This window comes from Notechis scutatus, chromosome 3 (assembly GCF_049901735.1).
Source record: "Notechis scutatus isolate UNSWTSFEM ecotype Mainland chromosome 3, rNotScu1.2, whole genome shotgun sequence".
Lineage (NCBI taxonomy): Eukaryota > Metazoa > Chordata > Lepidosauria > Squamata > Elapidae > Notechis > Notechis scutatus.
Window position 1 is genome coordinate 124,411,611 of NC_142011.1, and position 8,064 is coordinate 124,419,674.

Below are 8,064 nucleotides of genomic sequence, written 5' to 3' on the forward strand. Positions count from 1 at the left end.
TCTTCTGGCTGCACGCAAGGAAAGCAGCAAAGTCTTTCTTTCTCTCCCCCAAACTCCACCAGAAATGAGTCTTTGGGACCCTGCAAGGCATCCTGTTCCAAGAGGCTGCACCGGTACAACAAGTCTCACAAAGATTCATTTCTGGCGGAGTTTGGGGGAGAGAAAGAAAGACTTCTTCTGCTTCTGCTGCTCTCCTTGCATGAAGTCAAAAATCAGGCTGTCTGTCTGTCTCTGTCTGTCTGTCTTTCTCTCTCTCCCCCCTTGAGAATGGAGCTGGAATGGAGATGGTATCCTGCGATCCCAAATAAAGAATGATCAATTGGTAGGAAAACGGGGTGGGGAATTTTCCTGCAGACTTTTTTGGGATTTTCCCAGGGTCTCTGGTCTGCGGGATTTAAAATTATGAGTGTGGTGATCCCTGAGGTCCAAAAGGTTGGCGACCTCTGTTCTAGTCCAACCCCCTACTTAGGCAGGGAACCTTACATTATTTTAGATAAATGATTATCTGATCTCTTCCTAAAAACTTCCAGTGTTGGAGCATTTACAACTTCTGGAGGCAAGTTGTTCCACTGATTAATTGTTTTGTCAGGAAATTTCTCCTTAGTTCTAAGTTGCTTCTCTCCTTAATTAGTTTCCACCCACTGCTTCTTGTTCTACTCTCAAGTGCTTTGGAGAATAGCTTGACTCCCTCTTCTTTGTGGCAGCCTCTGAAATATCAGAACACTGCTATCATGTCACCCCTAGTCCTTCTTTTCATTAAACTAGACATACCCAGTTCCAGCAACTGTTCTTTATATGTTTTAGCCTCCAGTCCCCAATCATCTTTGTTGCTCTTCTCTGTACTCTTTCTAGAGTCTCAACATCTGTTTTACATCGTGGCGAACAAAATTGGATGCAGTATTCCAAATGTGGCCTTATCACGGCATTATAAAGTGGTATTAACACTTCATATGATCTTGATTATATTCCTCTGTTATTCTGCCTAGAACTGTGTTGGCTTTTTGGCAGCTGTAGCACACTGCTGGCTCATATTTAAATGATTGTCCATTAGGACTCCAAGATCCCTCTCACAGTCAAGGTACCACATATACTCTACCTGTGCATTTTGTTTTTCTCCACCACGCTGCTTCGAGAGTCCAGCACTGGGATATGACTCCATCCTCTGATGTCATCGAGCTGAGCCTGCCACTATAAAAAGCCAGCCTCTGCTGAGAGCCCCAGTTTTCTGACTCAGCTCTTTGACATTAGAGCTGGTGTCTCTGGATTTCTTTAGGCTCACTAGAGCAGTCTAGATTACCATAAAAAGCAGGAATACAGTAAACACAACAATACCATCAGTGCAGCTCCTGGGCCTCTGGTAGAACTGCGCCTGCAAGGAGAGTGGAGATCCACTCTCCTTCACCGATCAGCGTCATATCTGGGCGCTGACATCAACAATTGTGAGTGCAGCCTGGGAGAGCAGTGAAGAGCCTCCCACGCCATTCCCTTACCAAGCACAGCTTGTTAGCAGCTAATTTGCCGGTCTTCCGTGGTGCACATCTCCCGGAGCGCAAATTACAAACCACACAGCCGAAAAGGAGCAGCAGCAATATTTGGCTGGCTTCCCCAAGGTCCCTCAGCTGTGCTAGGCCACAATTGCGATCATGCCCATCAGCTGTTGTTCAGGGCCTTGTGCAGGACCCTCTTAGGTTCAGAGGCAACATTACTTCTAAAATTCAGTCATTAGCTCCTGGCATCCAGGCAGGAACTCTGAGTCACAAAGGAGCAGAGGTGCCTGGGCTGTAGGCTGTCCTCAACCACTACATACAGTTTCCAAGTTTCAGTCTAGCTCATGAGATTAGAAATATATCCAATGTAGTTTCTTCACAAGCTAGCATGTTTTCTGTATTTTCTGTAAAAACAATAGGCTCTATTTCCCAAAATAGCAATAACACTTAGACTTATATACTATGCCTTAGTGCAGTGGTTCCCCAAACTTTTTCAGTCCACCGCCCCCTTGGTGCTACAAACTCATTCTCAGTGCCCCCCACCCAGGGGTGGGATTCAAATTTCTTAACTTGTTCTGTGGGTATGGCCTAATTTGTGGGCGTGGCTTGGTGGTAATGTGACTGGCTGGGCATGGCTTGCTGGCTGGGCGTGGCTTGCTGGCCATGTGACTGGCAAACCAAATACAAGTGGTCCTTGCTTAATGGCCGGTTGCTTAGCAAGTGTTCTAACTTATGACTGACCTCCCCAGAACTACATGACCTATCTTTGGAGTTTTGACAACCACACACACACACACACACACACACACACACACACTCCCTTCTAACCCTGCTGGAGCAGATGGTTCCACTAGATATCTCATTCACTTTCTCCCTCCCTCTCTTTCTTTCTTTCTTTCTTTCTTTCTTTCTTTCTTTCTTTCTTTCTTTCTTTCTTTCTTTCTTTCTTTCTTTCTTTCTCTTTTTGTCCCTTCCTTCCATCTCTTTCTTTGTCTATCCCTTTTCTTCCTTTCTCTTTCTCTCTCCCTTTTTCTTTCCCTTTTCTTTCTTTTCTTTCTTTTTTTTGTAAATTTTATTTGAGTTTTCACAAAGAGAAAAAAAATACAAATAAAACATCTTTTCTGAAAGTAGCGTAATCCCGGGTTACATTTCTTCGTACAGACACAAATTCAGGTTCATGCTGATTTTTATATTCTATTCCATATCTTATTACTATTTTACATTTTCTGCATAGCTTCTCCCCTCTTTTAATTTTCTCAATTTTATTTTAATTATCTCATCTCAATTCAAATCATTATATTTATATTTTTTGTCTGTCCTGTTTCAATTATCTATTATCTTTTCTCATTAAACAAAAGTTCTCCTGTAGTTACTGATTGGAGTATGACGCCTTTATATCTTTTAAGTTTATCCATTTAACTCTGATTTAGGCTTCAATATATACCCTAAAGTTATAACATTCAATATAATACATAACTTCCATTCGGATTCTGCTTGGTACATTCTTAAAATACACACTATATTCTTAAAAAAAGAAAAAATTATAAATGTATGTAATTAAAACAACACATTCCATTCCAATTCAATTCTATCAATATTAATATTCAAGTCTTAACTTCTTTAACATTACTTTTCAATTAAATATCATACTTCTATGGGAACAATTATAAGCTTTCCATAATTAATTCCCTTATATTTTATAAAACATTAACTAATTAAAATGGTCCCGTTCCATCCTAATTCAATTTTCTCATTTATTTTATTTCATTTATTTTATTAACAAACATTTCACTAAATTACACTTAACTATTTTATCCCTCATTTTAATCATACATTGTTTCCAATTTTCTAGTTATTTCTATTACTAATATAACAATACAATCTTATGTACCTTTACAGACTCCCTTTTTCAGTTAGATTTTCACCCATTATCTCTAAATAGGTCCTGTTTCTCTATATCTTGCTCCGGTCCTTTGTAACTTCTTTTCTTTTCCTTCTTCCCTCTCTTCTTCTCTCTCCCCTTTTTACCCCCTTGTCTCTCTACCTCTATTTCTCTCTTCTATATTCCCCTTTTCTGTTGCTTTCCAGTATTTTTTGAATTATTTTTCTTTTCTTTGGTTGTTTTTTTAAGTCTTAAATTCTCCATTCTCTTTCCCCCCTTTCCTTTTTCTTCCCCACATAAAATTACTTTCTTTTCTTTCTTGTCTCTTCCTTCTCTCTCTTTCTCTCTTTCCCTCTTTCTCTTTCTCTCCCTCCCTCTCTTTCTGTCACTTCCTTCCATCCCCCCCTTTCTTTGTCTATCCCTTTTCTTCCTTTCTCTTCCTTTCTCTCTCCCTTTTTCTTTCTTTCCCTTTTCTTTACTTTGTTGCCTCTTCCTCTCTTTCTTTTTCTTTCTCTCTTTCCCTCTCTCTCTTTCTGTCGCTATCCCTTCTTCCTTCACTCTGTCCTCCTAAGCTAGGAGATCCACCTAAAACACACACACACACACACACACACACACTTTTCCAGCAAGGTAGCCACCCGGCAGTGATGCTCGTGACGAATCTCCCAGAGTCCCAGGGACCGGACCTGATTGTCTGTTCATGCCTGGTCCTGCATTGCCCAGAAAAGCCGGCAGGCAAGGCTTCCAGGTCCAACAAAGGGACAGCAGGCGGGGTTTCCACCCCTTCCTCTTTTGGGAAAAGGGCTGGGAACTTCAAGCGAGGCTGCAGCCTTGCCAACCACAGGAGCTGGGGAGAAGTGAGCTGCAGGAAAGGTAAACTAGCCCACCCTGACTGGCTCACCTTTCCCTTTGCCACCAGCCACGGAGGAAGGCAAGTTTGTAGGCAGGAGTCGGGAAAGCCCAAACTGCAGCAGTTTGAGCTTTCTTGACTGCTCCAAACTTGCCTTCCTCCTGTGGCTGGTGGCAGAAGGAAAGGTGAGCCAGTCAGGGCAGACCTGTCACTACTTGGCTCCCCACCAGCCCACATCTTGTCAGCTGCTGGGGCTCACGGGAAGCAACCAGGAAGCACGAGGCTTACGCCACCTGCATCGCCCCTCTGCCAGCCGCCCCTCCAAGCGTTTTAGCCAAGTGCGGGCCACCGCTATACAAGGTCCGTGGGTGGAAAATCCATTCTCGCAAGGCTTGACTCGCATCCTTCTACCAATGGTGGTCCGCATTCAGCCAAAGTGCACAAGCTGGCGGGCAGCAGAGGGAAGGGGTGGCAGGCAAGGGTTGATGCGGGAGGCATAGCATCATGTTCTCTGGTCACCCTCCCCACTCCTTCCCCTAGCAGGTAAGGCCAAGCAGCTGTGCAGAATCCAGGCAGGACCCAAGTGGCAACGGGTCAGCCCTGGCTCACCTTCCTCTCAGCCACCAGCAAGCTAGGCAAGTGGGGCAGGGGGGGAAGCTGAATTCTGCCCTACGAGGGGCCCACCTCAAGCACTCCTCTGTCACCCCACTTGCCTCTTAGTGCCCCCCTGCCACCCCCCTTACCTCTTAGCACCCCCCTAAGTCATCCCACTGCTCCCCAGGGGGCGATACTGCCCACCTTGGGAATCACTGCCTTAGTGCTTTACAGCACACTCTGGATGGTTTATAATGTCAGCATATTGCCTCCAATAATCTGGGTCATGATCATTATTTGTGACCTTTGTTGCCAATTTCCAGCAAAAAAAAAAAAAAAAAACTAATTAGGAAGCTGGATTTACTCATTGGTGTAATTCACTTAATAATTACTCAATTTACAACCACAGTGACTTATGCAGATATTCTGGTTGTAAGTCAAGGACTATCTGTAATTACCTCCCAAAGAATAGATGGGGTCAGGGTATTCATTTTATTAAATTAATAAATTAGAATGTTTTTAACATGGGCTGAAAATAATAATATATCATGTTTATAAAATATATAGTCTACAAATAATAAATTTTAAAAATGATAAGCAGCTATTTTGAAAATAGCAATTGTACGTAATGAAAATACTTTTGCTAGTGTTTTTAACTTAGAATACAGATAGGACTTCTTATAGATAGTTAAACCTATATGCGGGTCAAGAAGCAACAGTAAGAAGTGGACACGGAACCACTGATTGGTTCAAAATTGGGAAAGGAGTCCAGCAAGGCTGTATACTGTCGCCTTGCCTATTTAACTTATATACAGAGCACATCATGAGAAAGACAGGGCTAGATGAATCAAAGTTGGAATTAAGATTGCTGGGAGAAATATCAACAACCTCAGATATGCAGATGATACCACTCTAATGGCAGAAAATGAAGAGGAACTAAAGAGCCTCTTGGTGAGGATGAAGGAGGAGAGTGTAAAAGCTGGCTTGAAACTCAACATTAAGAAAATTAAGATCATGGCATCCGGCCCTCTTAATTCCTGACAAATAAATGGGGAAGAAATGGAACTAGTGACAGATTTTATTTTCCTGGGCTCCAAGATCATCGCAGATGGGGATTGCAGCCGAGAAATCAAAAGACGCTTGCTCCTGAGGAGGAAAGCTATGGCAAATCTAGACAACGTACTAAAAAGCAGAGACATCAGCCTGCCTACAAAAGTGTGTATAGTCAACACTATGGTTTTCCCAGTTGCAATGTATGACTGTGAAAGTTGGACCATAAGAAAGGCTGACGCCAAAGAATTGAGGCCTTTGAATTATGGTGCTGGAGAAGACTCCTGCGAGTTCCTTGGACTGCAAGGTGATCAAACTGGTCAATCCTAGAGGGGATCAACCCTGACTGTTCTTTAGAAGGCCAGATCCTCACATTGAAATTCAAATACTTTGGCCTCCTAATGGGAAGGAAAGACTCACTGGAGAAGAGCCTAATGCTGGGAAAGATTGAGGGCAAAAGAAGAAGGGGATGACAGGGAATGAGGTGGCTGGATGGAGTCACTGAAGCAGTCGGTGTGAGCTTAAATGGACTCCAGGTGATGGTAGAGGATAGGAAGGCCTGGATGAACATTGTCCATAGGGTCGTGATGGGTCAGATGCGACTTCACAACTAACAACAACAACAGATAAGGACCCTGTAAGGTATTTGTGCATGCAAACTAACCATGGAGTAACATTTCCCTCACATTTTGTTTCTCCATCTATCTACCTATCCTACCTTTATGCAATAAGGGTGGATATTTATGAATTGGTCAGCATCTAGTCTGCATTAGTATAGTCTGTATTTACTTACTACTATAGGAAATTTTTTGCAAGCAGTTTTTTAAGGAAAAAATCAGCACTTGCTGTCCTATGCAATTTTTCCTGATACATTTACTTTTGTTTTCAGCTGTACTTGCTGAACACGTTTTAAACGCAACATTTTCACTCATTAAATGCTATTTTGAAGTACATAACTTTTCCAAAGTCATAATTATTTGATTTTTATCCTTTATAGATAGCCACACTTTTAATGTGAATTTTGGTTGAAGTATGACAAATACTAGTGGATCTTATGTATCTGTTTTCTTTGTTGATAAGGAATTTGTGTGGCTCTTGGGGCATTTCACTCCAATCAAATTCCATGGATTTTCTTTCATCCCTAGATAAGAATGCTTAACCATTCCGTAATTGATTTCATGTAGAATATAATAGAATTCGTTGTGTTTAGCTTAACATGTATGAACCTAGTCATTATTTTACTAATAGATTAGGCCACTTTTCTTTATGAAAAGCATGATTACAAAATTGTAGGCATAAGAGGGCACAGATGCAGTCTTTGAGGCTTCATCGCTACTACAATATGTCTTAGGCCATTAGACTTTAACCATAAAGATTTTTACTAGCTATGGGAGATTAGGGTTGGGCCAAGTGAGAGTTGGTGCCTTAGTATTGTTTCTAGCCCTTGGGCTAATCTCACTTCATAGTAGCAGTTTGTATTTGCTTTTTAATGCATTCCTAGCTGTTGTAGATCCTGGAGGAAAAGGGCCCCTTTTGAATATAATCCACATCTTGTCAAATCAATCATCTCTTCTATATCCGATTTTCCTCCAATAGGGCTCATAGGATTTCTCTAGCAGGTGGTAAGATATGAAAAAAATGGAGTTTCTCATACTCATTGGAATATCCTATATCAAGAAATGAAATGTTTTGACAGGACTCAGCCGGGCTAAGAGTCTCAAAAGGGATAACATATGCTAACTGCGTCCAAAGACCTATAAAATAGCAGCCTTTGTTGTTTTGTTGCCAAATGTAGGTTGTTTGCAGGTACCTACCCTTCTCTAAAAATTATTTTTCTCTCTTGGGCCAATTGAGATTAACACCAAATATATTTTAGCACTGATGCAGTGGGATCTGCCTGGATGCGACCTAGTCCCCAAAACTCAAAAGTGTTTACATGGCACTAAAAAGAGTGGCAGCCACAAAATACAATCTGGTGTATAAATTCTGAAGTGAGAGGCCAAAAGGATTAAGGGAATATGACAAAAGATTTCAGTAATCTGATTATACCTATCATCTGGATCATTTTTTGTAATTGATAACAATTTATAGGTGCTATATTTGGATAGGTAAGGTGGGATATCTTTATAATTTATGTTTGCAGATCTGTTGCTTGATTATCTTTTTCAGAATCTTCCCAGGTATTGCTATCAGGCTGATTG